Source organism: Oryx dammah, unplaced genomic scaffold, assembly GCF_014754425.2.
Source record: "Oryx dammah isolate SB20612 unplaced genomic scaffold, SCBI_Odam_1.1 HiC_scaffold_24, whole genome shotgun sequence".
Taxonomy (NCBI): Eukaryota; Metazoa; Chordata; class Mammalia; order Artiodactyla; family Bovidae; genus Oryx; species Oryx dammah.
Window position 1 is genome coordinate 83,208,627 of NW_024070208.1, and position 13,044 is coordinate 83,221,670.

The following is a 13,044-nucleotide window of genomic DNA, read 5'->3' on the forward strand; positions in this document are numbered from 1 at the left end:
AGGGAGAGGGGAGGGGGAGGAGGAGGAGGGAGGGAGAGGGGAGGGGGAGGAGGAGGAGGGAGGGAGAGGGGAGGGGGCTGGCCTGGCCAGGGGAGGTGGACGTGTGGGGAGGGGGCCTTGCTGCCCAGAAAGAGGCAAAGGGGGTCATGCCCAGCATGAGGACACAGGGCACCAGGGTGGGGGCACCGAGGGGAGGGGCAGGCCGGTGCGGGGAGGGGCCCCGGTGTGAGGCAGGGAGACAGAGTAAGACGCCAGGTCCCGGGCACTCCAGTTCTGAGGCTCAGGGTAAAACGTGTGCCATCTGCAAGTCTAACAGTGTAAAAGCACCTGTTTAAGCAGAAGTGCTGTGCGCTTTCTGCAAGCCCAGCAGCAGCCCGAAATGCACTGGGAGTGGGAAACACGGGCAGTGCTACGGCTGGAAGGGTTCCCAAGGGCTGGAGGAGGAAGGGAGGAATGGGCTGGAAGGGAGGAGAGAGGCAGGGAGGGGGCGGGTGAGGAAGAAGAGGCGGGCGCCCAGCCCCCAGGCGCCTGAGGCCCTTGGACCACCCTCCCTGGAATCTCTGCTCTCAGCAGGCCTGTGAATCCCACATTCACAGTTGCTTTTAACATCCTGGCTCTGTCTTAGCAACACGGTGTCAACACAGTCTCTCACAAACAGTGATGCACCGAGATGCCAGGCGTCTGCAGAGAAGGAGACCTGGGGCAAGAGGACAGGCGTGCCCCCCTCCCCCAGCCTCAGAGAGCGGCTCCAGCTTCCCGGCCCCACTCCTGCACCTTTTCCGCACTGCAGCTTCAGAAAAACCCCTCATCGGGGCTAAAATGTGAATCGAAAGAACGCTCAGGGAGCTTCTGAGGCCCTTCCTTCTGGGACCCGGGAAACGCCCTGCACTTTTTACTGCACACACGACATTAAGTGAGAAGCTTCACAGCCTGGTCTAAGGGCGCTAGGTCCATTCGCCGACAGCCATCCGGGGAGTCGCGTGGAGCGGCCTTCCCGCCTTGTTAGAGCGCCTTTCACAAGACGCCTTGAAGGCCCTGCTTGCTCTGGGAAAGCCCCAGGTAACTAGTACTAAGCCGAGAAGACAGCTTTCCTCTGGGGATGAAAAAGGGCAGCCAATTTCCTGTTGATCCCACTGGCCCCACCTCCCGATCCTATCAGGACCCTACCGCTTGTAACACACTTAAAATGGCAACAGGAAAAGCCTAACCGACCTGGGAAAGATGTGACTGACATACAACTCAAAACCAGTTCACTTAAACCAAGGGCAACAGGATTACCAACTTGTTTCCCTAGAACAAGTAAATATCATACACGATCGCTGGTTTCTCTCCAGACGGGGAAGCCATACCATATTTCCAGGAACGAGGCTAGAACACAGATATTCCTCCTGGTAAGAAAGAGGGCAACCACACTGTGCATTAAATGAGTGTATACGATATCACTTCGTTCACACTCCTTGCGTTTCAGAGGCTATAAAATACCTTGTTGGGACAGTCATCTCAGCTGTTCCCCTAGCCGGTCAGATACGGGACACAGCTGAGAAAAACTGTGCATGTTTAGACTAAGCCCAGCAGCCAGGATGAAGCCAAAATGTAATTTTCATTGCTGCGCTCAGCCTCGAATACCAGACTCATCCTGAAGCCACTTTTCAAAAATACATGTGAGGTTTCGGATTCCTTATAAATGACAGATTCGAAACCGCTGCAGAGCAGGTCTGCAAACCCAGAGGACTCACTGTTGGAAACATCGCCCCAAAGGAGAACAAGGTGTAACTTTAAAACCAGGTCTGAAAGCTCAAAATGTGAACAGAAATGCCACAGAATTAACCCTGTGGAGCAGCAAACACCTCACAGTGGAGTGAGGCTTCTCCGCCTCTGACAAAAGGTGAGAGAGTGGCCCACGAGAAGAATCTCCGCGACAGACGCCCAGGCCCCTCGGACATCGGCCCAGGGGCTCAAGCACAGCGTCAGGCTCCCTGGGCTCTTCTGGAAGGCGATGGATGGTGGACCAGAAGCGCTGCTTTGCAAGCACTCAGTGGCATTTTCAAAGGACCTACCTAAAAACACAAGCGCAACACTTATGGTTTAAGAAGGAAAATGGGGGAAACCACAGAAGGAAGCGGTGGTTTTCTCAGCAACAGTCTGGTGTTTACACTGAGGCCGAGACAGACGCCAAGAGACACCTCTAAGGTTGCCTTGAGGTTCCAGGGTCAGCCGCCTGTGGTTAGTGCCTGCAGAGACGTCATTCCCAGACCACACACCCCCACGCCGCCTCTGAGCAGAGTCCGACTCCTAACACTCAAGAAACCAATCCTTACCTTTACCAGCTCCTGCTGAAACCAAATGTCAAGCCACTGGCCAATAACTATCAAAATGTATCAGATTCCAGAAAACCTCACGTCTTCCAAGAGCATTTAAGAAAACCATTTAGAGGACTCAGGCCATGCACACTTTAATATGAATATAAATATGAAATATAGAAAATATGAATCGCTCACTCTATAACCTTGGCCATTCAATTCGAATGGTACACAAATAGTCCTAGCTTCTTAATTTTTTTCACTTGTATTCAATAATAATTTACTACCCCCATTATCTACCATGGAGAGTTTTAGGAGATTTGTAAAGCATTTAAATGTGGTTTCTAACAGCAAAGAACTCATAGGTGTGTTAACATCTAGGAATATCTGGGAAATCCTTTGGTACCAGTTACAGTGAAGTCTGAAGTTGCAGGAGATTGGAGGCAGAAGGGGAAGAGGGCGACAGAGGATGAGACGGCTGGATGACATGACTGGTTCAGTGGACGTGAACTTGGGCAAATTCCGGGAGATGGTGAGGGACAGGGAAGCCTGGCGTGCTGCAGTCCATGTGGTCGCGAACAGTCAGACACGACTTGGCAACTGAACAGCAGCAGTGAAGTCAGAGCTAAACAAGGGGGACTACACACTGAACACAGTTCAAAACAAGTATTTCCTGGTGCGGCTGCTCGCGTCGGAAACCAAAGCCACACCTGGGCTTTTAAGAGCCAGAGTCTCACGTTTTGATGAAAGTCTTTCTGTGCTGGAAGGAAGCTAAGTCTCCTTCTTTGAAAAACTTCAGGGTCTTTGCTATATAAACTGCAATTCTGGAGTTCAAATTTCTATGTTAATTTCTAAGTGAAAGCTCATTTTTAAAACAGCCTGTTATTATTTCTCATTTGAGGAAACTGGGCATTATTCAAAGGGGAAAACTAAGGCGAATGAAAAAGGGGGATACCTCACACAGCACTGGGGGAAGGCGTCCTGAATGCAACGAGCTGGGCTGGCTCTGGAAAGAAATTAAACATGAGAGAGCCAAAAGCCAGTAAAACTATTGAAGAGGAGAATCTGGCCAAACGATACATAAAACACGGAATCCTTACGGGATTAATGTTAGCCAAACTTCACCACTGGCAACTGGACCATTTTTTCCCTCTACATAGTAGAGGTGACCATTCAGGACATCAATGCGTGTCTTACTGTGTTACGTTATATGACTGGATAGGGTAGCAAAGCGACCTCCACTTCCAATCCACTTCATGACTTACCAATACAATGCCAGGTGTGACTCAATTCTTTTCCTTTACTTACTTCTTGTTGCCAGATTCCAACACGAATCCCGTGTGTGTGTCCAGTCATTGATCTCTTGAATTATCAAAGGGACTTTGAGTTGCAAATTAATCTCATATTAAGAGTCAATAACATCCCAATTAACATACGAAGCACCAACTAATCATACAGGTTTTAGGGTGCTGTTTCTAACATAAAGTTTTCGGTTGCCATTGATCTTACTCTCTCACACACACACACGAAATATCCCTTTATGAGGATTAAATTACTTAAGCCTTTATTCACTTTTTAAAAAATCAACTTACAATGTACTTCTCTGGAACCCTAAACTTGGAAATACACTTCTTCTGAAATCGGGCAAATCCAGTTGTTTTGACCAGTAAAAGAAACTGAGTTATATTCTGGATTCGGCTAGTCAGAGAGAACAAACATGAAGTTTTCCACGCACTCAGTGAGGGTTGACTGATGCTCATGTGACGTGTTGGTCCTATGACGCAGCAACTGAAAGGGTGAGTGAGGTCGCGGCTCACGGAAACGTAACAGGCGCATCCCTTGCCATCGACGGGAACATGAACCAGGCCATTGACTGCAATGCGCAGAGGCATTCTGAAATTACAACACTTCAATCCATAAACACCTGGATAAGACGCAGCTATGGAGAGGGATTTGGAGACGGAGGGCTACAACTTGAAATTCCTTTCACCACCTTGCATCACGTGAATACCTTGCAACAAGTTCACCACACTATGGGCTACGTTCAAAGGTGAAATTGATTCAGTCTGAATAACTGCTGGTTCATGCCATGAATCTGTCCCTGGGTGTCTGAAACGCAAGACCGGATGTTTCGATATGATGGGCTATGGCTTAACATGTTCTCACTAGTGCCCAAATACTCAGACTCCACAGATCCATTTAAACAGTGACACATACTTTGAATCTTTATACCTCAGTTTGCTTATTCCAGCCACCTACCTTCTCTCTAGTAAAAATACAGTCTGGAATTACCAGCTGATGTGAGTGATAAATAAGTTAATAAATAATACTAGTTTACCAGCCACAGATTTCAATTTTAGATCAACTAAAGCTTTCGGTTATCTCACCCTACAGAGAAAACTAATACACTCTGGGTACCGAGATATGTATTTTTTAAATCCTTAAATCATTAAATATCTTGGAAAAAGTAAGATTATATTATGCTCAGTGTGGTTTGAGCAGTAGGTGCATTTCATTACATCTCAGAGCCTTAAAAATAGAAAATGCACACCGGATTTTGCAGCCTTGATCTATCAACCAAGATACTGGTTCTCAGTCACCAGCAGCCCTGAGCACCAGAGCCTGGCAGGACCACACATCAAAATCCTCCATCTGACACCTGAGCACGGGGCCTCCATCAGGCCCTGGGGGTTCTCTGGGCCCCTGAGCGATCCATCGTGGCCCCCGGAGTCTGCTCTGAGAAATGCAGCCTCCACCTCACTTTCAGAACCACACGAAGCTGGGCTTTTCTACCCTGTTACTTTGTGCATTTTCCCAGATCTTCCCAGAGCATCCTCTCCAGATCTCGTTTTCCTCTGGACAAACCATCATCTCCTCCTTCCCCTCCACCCTCTGCCCAGCCTTCATCACTGAGCATTGTTTTCAGCGAGGACTCTAATTAAGAGGCTCCATCACTGACGGGACAAGCCACTCTCCCGTCTGACACAACATGTTTACGTAAGTTTCGTTCAAAGATAAACAAGCTGCTTGAAAGCATTTCACCAACAATACTGCTTTAAAAAAAAAAAAAAAGCCTTCTCCACAAAACCTAGGTGGAGCAAAGCATGTGACGGGAAGTCTCATTTTAGCCTAAGGAGTCAAAGGATCAAAATGGTCCATCTTTCCCCTTGGGTTTGACTCCGTGGAGTAGATAGGAGGCCGGCACCGCACAAACCTCCCCCCTTTGAAAATGACACCCTGTCTTTACTGGAACAGTTCACTGCACGGCCAAGCAGAGGAAAAACTCCCGGCCTAGTCGCCTGTGAACCGTTTTCACATTTGGGGTTCATTAAAAAAGGGAGGAAAGCAAAAGAGACTCCGAAGGATGTGTTCGGAACGTGAGAAATGATATAATTTTAAATTAAAAGAAAGCAGCCACTCTAATGCAATTCTGCTAATTTAATCGCCACAGAAACCAGAGGCCAGCTACTGTGGAGGGACAAGCCCCGCCTGGGGGGGGACCCGAGATCCAGGGGTCACATTCCCAGCGGGTCCATCTTCTCGCGCGTGAGACGAGCAGCTGTGTCCACTCGCCCTGGCACTGGGTCACCGGGCCACCCCATCTCAAGTCCCTGTCCCGAACCCTGAAACCAGGAGCCTCCCCCTCCTCCACGCCCGCGGCCCACAGAGGATGGTGGTCCATAACTCACGAACCCTGCATCCCCAGTATTCGTGTTTAATACAAACCAAGGTCACCGGGGATACAAGGCGGCCCCAGGAGAGCGCAGACCACGTGGGTCTCACCTGATACAGAGGATCGCGATCCTCCGGTTGGACGCATTCAGAGTTCCAGCCTGGAATGATGAAGCCGCTTACAGAGCTAGGCCAAGGGATGTAAAGGCACGGGCTGGACACCCCAAGGTGGTCAGCGTGGTAAACTGTACGGCAGGGTTAGTTTACCACAATAAGAAAAACTGTGGGTGGGGGGACGTTTTCTCACAAAATCTGCTGTCTCTCCTCATAACCCCAGTGTTCACCCAGTAACACTCCCTGCTGAGAACTGGGTCCACCACAGGAGATAAAGCGCCCACCACAAACCTCCCTGGCCCACCAAGCCCCCTTCACGTCCGCCCAGGAAGCACGACGGCCCCGGCGAGAACCTGACGGTCCACTTCTCACTCTCAGGGTCTGACACCAGATTCTCTGAAAACAATTCTCATGTCCGCTCTCCTTCCACCTACTAGATCTGGAGACCTGCTTGCTTCCTTCTTTTTGGTTATGTTCTTCTAAAGCGCCACCCTTTCTTATATCCAGGGAAAGCCCCAGGACTTCTTTGTCCTGAAGCCCAGGACCTCCCAAGCCTCGGAATCAAGTGTCTCCTACAATCCCTCGATGTTTACCAAAGCCTCAACTCTCCTAAGCCAAGACGGAAGACGCAAGACATGGGTAGATTGGCCAAGATCTCTCCCACAAAGGCACTGGTGCCCCGCTGTTCTCCGGGGCCCAGCATCACAGAGCCGGGAAAGGGGCCTGAGACCCAGGGCCCGAACCAAGGACCCTCGCTCTTCCTGCAGCTCGGAAGACACCAAGAACGTGGACTTCCAACCAGGCCCGATTCCCAGGTAACCGGGCTACCACACAGGCAAGTGGGCGCATTTCTGCATCCTAAGCCCCTTCAGTCATGTCCCGGCTCTTTGTGACCCCATGGACTATAGCCCTCCAGGCTCCTCTGTCCATGGGATTTCCCAGGCAAGAATAATGGAGTGGGTTGCCATGCCCTCCCCTCCAGGGCACCTTCTCGACCCAGGGATCGAACCCGTTATCTCATAAGCTTCCTGCCTTGGCAGGCGGGTTCTTTACCACTAGCTCCACCTGGGAAGCTCTGATGTATTTGCAGTGAATCAGAATACAAAAGTCAATTTCACAAGCCCCCTGTGTGCGCAGAGCCCAAGCGCAGGGTTCCGGGATCTAAGTCACCTCTGCTCCTCAGTCTGAATTCTAGTCTTTATTTGGACAAAATTACCCAGAGATCAACAACTTCTGAGATCCTTTCCAGCCCACAGCCAGGCTACTGTACAAAGAAGAGGAAATTCCGCACACTTGACCCGAGGGTCTGAGTTTACACAATGGGGAGGAAAGCATAAACAACACACTTTCAGGGGAAACACATGTCTCCTGATTCAGCTGCTCTAATTACCACCACCTGCCTGGAATTTCCAGGTGAAGGGTCTCCATTTCCAGCTGCCCTTCCAAATGTCCCGCTCAGTCTCAGTGGCCTCCCCACCAGGCTGTCTTCTGCAGGAGACCCTTCTGGTCAAGGACTGGGTTCTAAAATCAATGTGCGTGTGTTAGCCGCTCAGTCCCGTCTGATTCTTTGTGACCTCATGGACTTAGCCCTCCAGGCTTCTCTGTCCATGGGATTTCCCAGGCAAGAATAATGGAGTGGGTTGCCATTTCCTTTTCCAGGGGATCTTCTCGACCCAGGGATCAAACCCAAGTCTCCCATATTGCAGGCAGATTCTTTACCGCCTGAGTGAGCCTCCAGGGAAGCCCTTCTAAAATCAATGTTTCCCTTCAAGTGGGGTCAAGAGTCCACAACCGTCCTGCCCACTCCTGGTGCAGACCCCAAGGACCCCCCAGTCCCAGGCCCCTCAGATCCCACGAGCATAAGGTAGCTCCCGCCGTGGTGAGTGGGCCAGAGGCTTACACTCAAACCTGGGAATCTGACCTTGAAGCAATGACTCAGCTCCCCAGCAAGTAGGTTTCTCTGGATGAACCCTGTGTGCTCTGCAAACCTGCCCAGAAAGCGTTCATACTGAGAAAACCAGGGGATGCCTTGCCGTCAGAGAGTCGTCCGTGTGTCCTTCTCTGCTCAGGCCACAGAGCAAACCACCTGGGCTAAGAAAGCAGAGGGTCTCCGGACGACCCCCGGGCTCCAGGGGTGCTTCAAGGTCTGGACCTGAAGTTCAGACGGGAGAAGGGTGAGCTCTGTGTGATGAGTAAGTGCTGGGAAAACCACCTGAGCATCTCCTTGTCGAGGGCAAAGCACATCATCAAGAGAGGCTGGAGCAGCTCACCACTGCAACCCACTCCGAAACCTCCAGTAAAATGAGCAGCTTTGCAGCCTTTGTCATCAGAATGGAACTGACGTTACCTCTTGAATGGGATGAATGAAAACCTACATTTTGCCTCTTGTGCGGAATAAAGGTTTTACCCCATGGTGTACTTCATGAAAATGTGAAGTTGATAGCTGAAATTAAGTATTTGCAGATCATTTCTTATAAATACTTAGTAGGTTATTTTATAAACTGCGAAGACATATAATCTGGGCTCTCTGCGTCATGACCAACTAAAAATACATTTCTAACAATGGATCCAGGAAAATCCAAAATTAAGCAGTTAAGTGTTTACTATTCTTTAAAAAAAAGAGCGGGGCAGAGAGTTTCCAGGGCCAGCGCACCTGCAGACATTGCAGCAGAGACGAAGTTCAGAATGCCCTCAGCCCGTGCGGCTGCCAGCAAGGCGTGTCCACAGCTGTGCACTCAGTACACGGAGGACTTTCCCCATGAGGGGGCCCTGCCGCCTCCCCCAGCAGGAATCCAGCCCCAGCCCAGAGCTGGCACTCAAGCCACACTTCTCAGGGATCTGAGGCCGCGGGCCCCCAGACTCTGGTCCTTCTTAGACTCTGAAGGAGCCGCAAACCACAGGCGGGAGTTCTCAGGGCTCCAGAACATGCCTGTGGCTCCCAGAGGCGTGGGATCACTCCTGCGATCACTCCTTCCAACCTCTGGGGAAGCTGAATCAAAGGGCCGGGCTGCCTGGCATCTGCCTGGAACTGCAGACGCCATGGTTGACCCCCACCACGCGGCAGCCCACCTCCACGTCCAAGCGCGGGATTCCCTGAGAGGCCAGGAGGGTGAGAGGTGAGAGAGTCTGGGGGGCGCATGGCACGCCCACCGGAGGAGCAGCGCCTCTGCTCCCAGTAATCCTTTCAACCTCAAAGTATTCCTTTTTTATAAAAGAAACAGTTTCTACATGCTACCTCTGTCCACAGACTCAAATGTATTGGTGCGTTCCCCTCCCTCTCCCTGTGCCTGTCTCTCTCCTCCCCCACCCCCCCACCCCGACCCCCGCCTCCCTCCCCCGACCCCCCACCCAGGCACTGACAGGGGCCAAGGTCTTCCAGAGCCCTGAGGTGATGGGGATGCTGGACCCTGGACCAGACGAGCTGGGGGCCTCCTGAGCCCGGGACAGCCCCTCCACACACGGCCGGCGGTCCCTGCTCCGCTTCCACGGGTTCTCCATCCTTCCCCTCTGGGTCAGAGGCTGAACACCCAGCGTATGCAGGATGCCAGCCTCCCAAGAACAGCTTGTGAGTCCAAGAGTGAGGAGGCGCGGGGTTGGGCACCCAAGTCCACCGACGTGGACCTTGAGGGCCCAGGGAGCTTGGCACCTCCTTCCTGTTATCAGAACACTTCAGGCTCATCCTGAAGCCACCTGAGAGCCAGCAAAGCTTGACTTGATTTCCATTCAGGGAGACGAAAGGGAGGGAGGTGGAAAAGCCCGGAAGAGAAGAGAGAGGAGCCGGCGGTGACCAAACCCGGCTTCCTCTCCACAAGCAGATTTCGTCCTTCTGACCAGCTGCCCTGATGGCGCAGTGAGCCAGAATCTGCCCGCAGTGCAGGAGACCTGGGTTCCATCCCTGGGTCAGGAAGATCCCCTGGAGGAGGAAATGGCAACCCACTCCAGTAATCTTGCCTGGGAAATCCCAAGGACAGGGGAGCCTGACGGGCTATAGAGTCAGACAGAACTGAGTGACTATCACACACACACAGCTGCCCCCACTGCTAGAGGCCAGCAGCAGACTCACAAAAGGCCTGGAGTGAGTGCTGAACAGCGCAGAGAGTCAACGTGAATCCAAACAGGTCTGAGAGGCTAGGTCGTCCCCAGATGCCGAGACAGTGACCTTCTTCGGCAAAGTTGAGCAGTCAGGGTCCGTGTGGTGAACTCAGACTCCGAGCGCACAAGTGATGAAACCTACGCTCTCACCGAAGAGCGTGAGCAGCTCACACTCAGGTGAGAGAGAGGGGACGCTGGGACCCAGCAGAGCCATCTCAACGATGGGGCACAGCTCGGCCAACGGTCCTGACAAAGGGACCACAGGTGACCCCGCCCCACCCTCCCCTCGGGAAACGGGAGAGGCTGTGTGAGCCTCCACCTCCCTGTCCGTCCAACGGGTTTGAGAGGGACCAAGGGCTCATTTCTGAATCCCTGAGTGCATTCGCGCAGCACTTCATCCTGCCAGCAGGCTGGACCTGCTATTCTGTAAATGCATTTATGTTAAAAGTTAACTTTTATTTCTCTTGGAGTGCAGCTGATTTACAGTGCTGTATAGGTTAGGACGTACAGCTAAGTGACCCAGATATACATACACACGTATCCGTTCTTTGATTCTCCCCCTTATGGGTTACCGCAGAGCACTGAGGGGGGCTCCCCATGCTGTACGGGGGTCCGTGTGGATCACTTATACATACCAGTGTGTCTGTTAAGGAACCCAGCATTTTACATCAATTTCAGCCAGAACTACTCTTCATCAGACAGATTGAACATGGGGCTCGGCAGGTCCCTGAGGCTCAGCCCAGAAGCCGACACGCCGGTCAGGACGGTGGGGCAGTGCGAGAAATGTGTGTGCCCACCCGCCGGCCTGGGCACCACACAGCCCCGGGCACAGGCCTCCAAGGGACGGGGGCGAGGGGGATCATCCAGGCAGTGCCCGTGGCAAGTGGCAGGCGGAGCGGGGACGGCCGTACACTCTGCAAAGGATGAAGTCATGCCCAGCCTGCAGCAGGGGCGTCCTACACAGCAAAAGATCGCCACCGGATAAAGGGCTGAAAGCTATTGCTCGCTTCAGCTCTTTTGCAGCAGAGCCAGGGCTGGGCCGACCGGCAGCGGCCCGCACACCACACCCAGCTCCAGGCGGAGCCCAGGGACAGAGGTGCGGGGCCGCCTTTCAGGTGGACCCAGCACAGCCTGCTTCCAGCTCAGCCTGTCCGTGTCACCGTGAACCACGCTGCACGACGAAGCAAGACAAAGTCGCCAACCCCAGGACACAAGCCCCACACCAGCCTGGGAGCCGGGGTGGTGGGAAGAAGGGGGTCCCTGAGCGGGCTGTGGACCGGAAAACAGGAAACGGAACTGACAGCGTGCATCACCGTAGGCGGGACACCGCCCGTGTGAAACAGGTGACAAAGGGCAGTGCTGGCTAAGTGACAAAGCCTGCAAATGGACAGGATATTGGTTACAGGACGACAATGTTCAATTTTCATGAACTTAATAAACATACTGAACTTAAGTGGCGTGTGTGTGTGCTAAGTCACGCCCTACTCTTTGCGACCCCTGGACCGTAGCCCACCAGGCTCCTCTGCCCCTGGGATTCTCCAGGCAAGAACACTGGAGCAGGCTGCCATTTCCTTCTCCAGGGGATCTTCCCAATCCGGGGATCGAACCCGCATCTCCTGCACTGGCTGGCGGATTCTTTACTGCTGAGCCACCAGGGAAGTCCAGAAGAAATCTTAGAAAATCAGAGATGAAACCCAAATTTTCAAAAGGGGGTAAGCAGGGCTGCACTACACTGGGGAGGAGCGTGCCAAATGGGAAGCACGCTGCTGTGAGCCGCTCAGGATTAGCCACACAAAAAAACCCGCAGCGAGGGCAGCGGCTGCTGACGGAGGCACAAATGACACAATGCGTCCACGGGAGAAAGGATTTCCGGTCCCCTGAGGGGCGGGAGGCTTCCCTGCCATCCACTGAGATGCCAGGGACCTGGCCTCTCTGATGTCCAGTGAGCCCTCCGGGAAGGGTGGGGCACGTGCCCATGGGGGTGGGGGAAAGGACGACTCATCTCTCAGCTCACAGGTCTGCAGAGAGATGGGCCTGGAGCCACGACACCTCAGCCCCTCCAAGGGGGACACAAGCAGGACTCTGGAAAGATGGGTGCTCAGGACCTTAGGGCTTCCCAGATGGAGGTGCTGGTAAAGAATCCGCCTACTAACGCAGGAGACTTAAGAGATGCAAGTTCGATCCCTGGGTCGGGGAGATCCCCTGGAGGAGGGCATGGCAACCCACTCCAGTACTCTTGCTTGGAGAATCCCATGGACAGAGGAGCCCGGTGGGGTACAGTCCATGGGGTCGCAAAGTCAGACACGACTGAAGCGACTTATAATGCATGGGACCTTAGAGGTTCTCAGCTTAAAAGGATCATCCTGGCTTCGAGGTCTGGCGACACCTGCAGCATAAAGACGCGTGTGTTTTCCCTTCCTTCAGCGCTTCCTGAATTACGCAGCTGTAACCTGAGTGCTTCCGTGCACACCTTCTGTTAGGAGAACAGAAGCCTTGGGGATCTCTGCAGAGCATTGCTGCCCTGGAGGGCTCCTTATCAGTACCTAGGCTCTCTCCCCAGCACCAGCCAAGGAAGGCTGCTCCTGGCTCTCCAGGTTCAAGTACACACGTCTAAGCAGCGCTGAAACAAAGACAGCTGATCCGGAGCGAAAGCGTTGAAAGCAGTGGAGCTCAATTAGCAAGGGGTAGATAAACATTATCAAAGAGTCTGCAGTATTTCACATCCGCAGATTTCAGTGGCTCCCCAAGTCAGAGCACTGGAACTGGGTCAAAATAAGACACATAAAGCCACTTGATGGAAACACAAATCGTCCTATAAAACATCTAGGCCAATGCATATCAGGTTGGGGTCTTAAACTACTTAAAG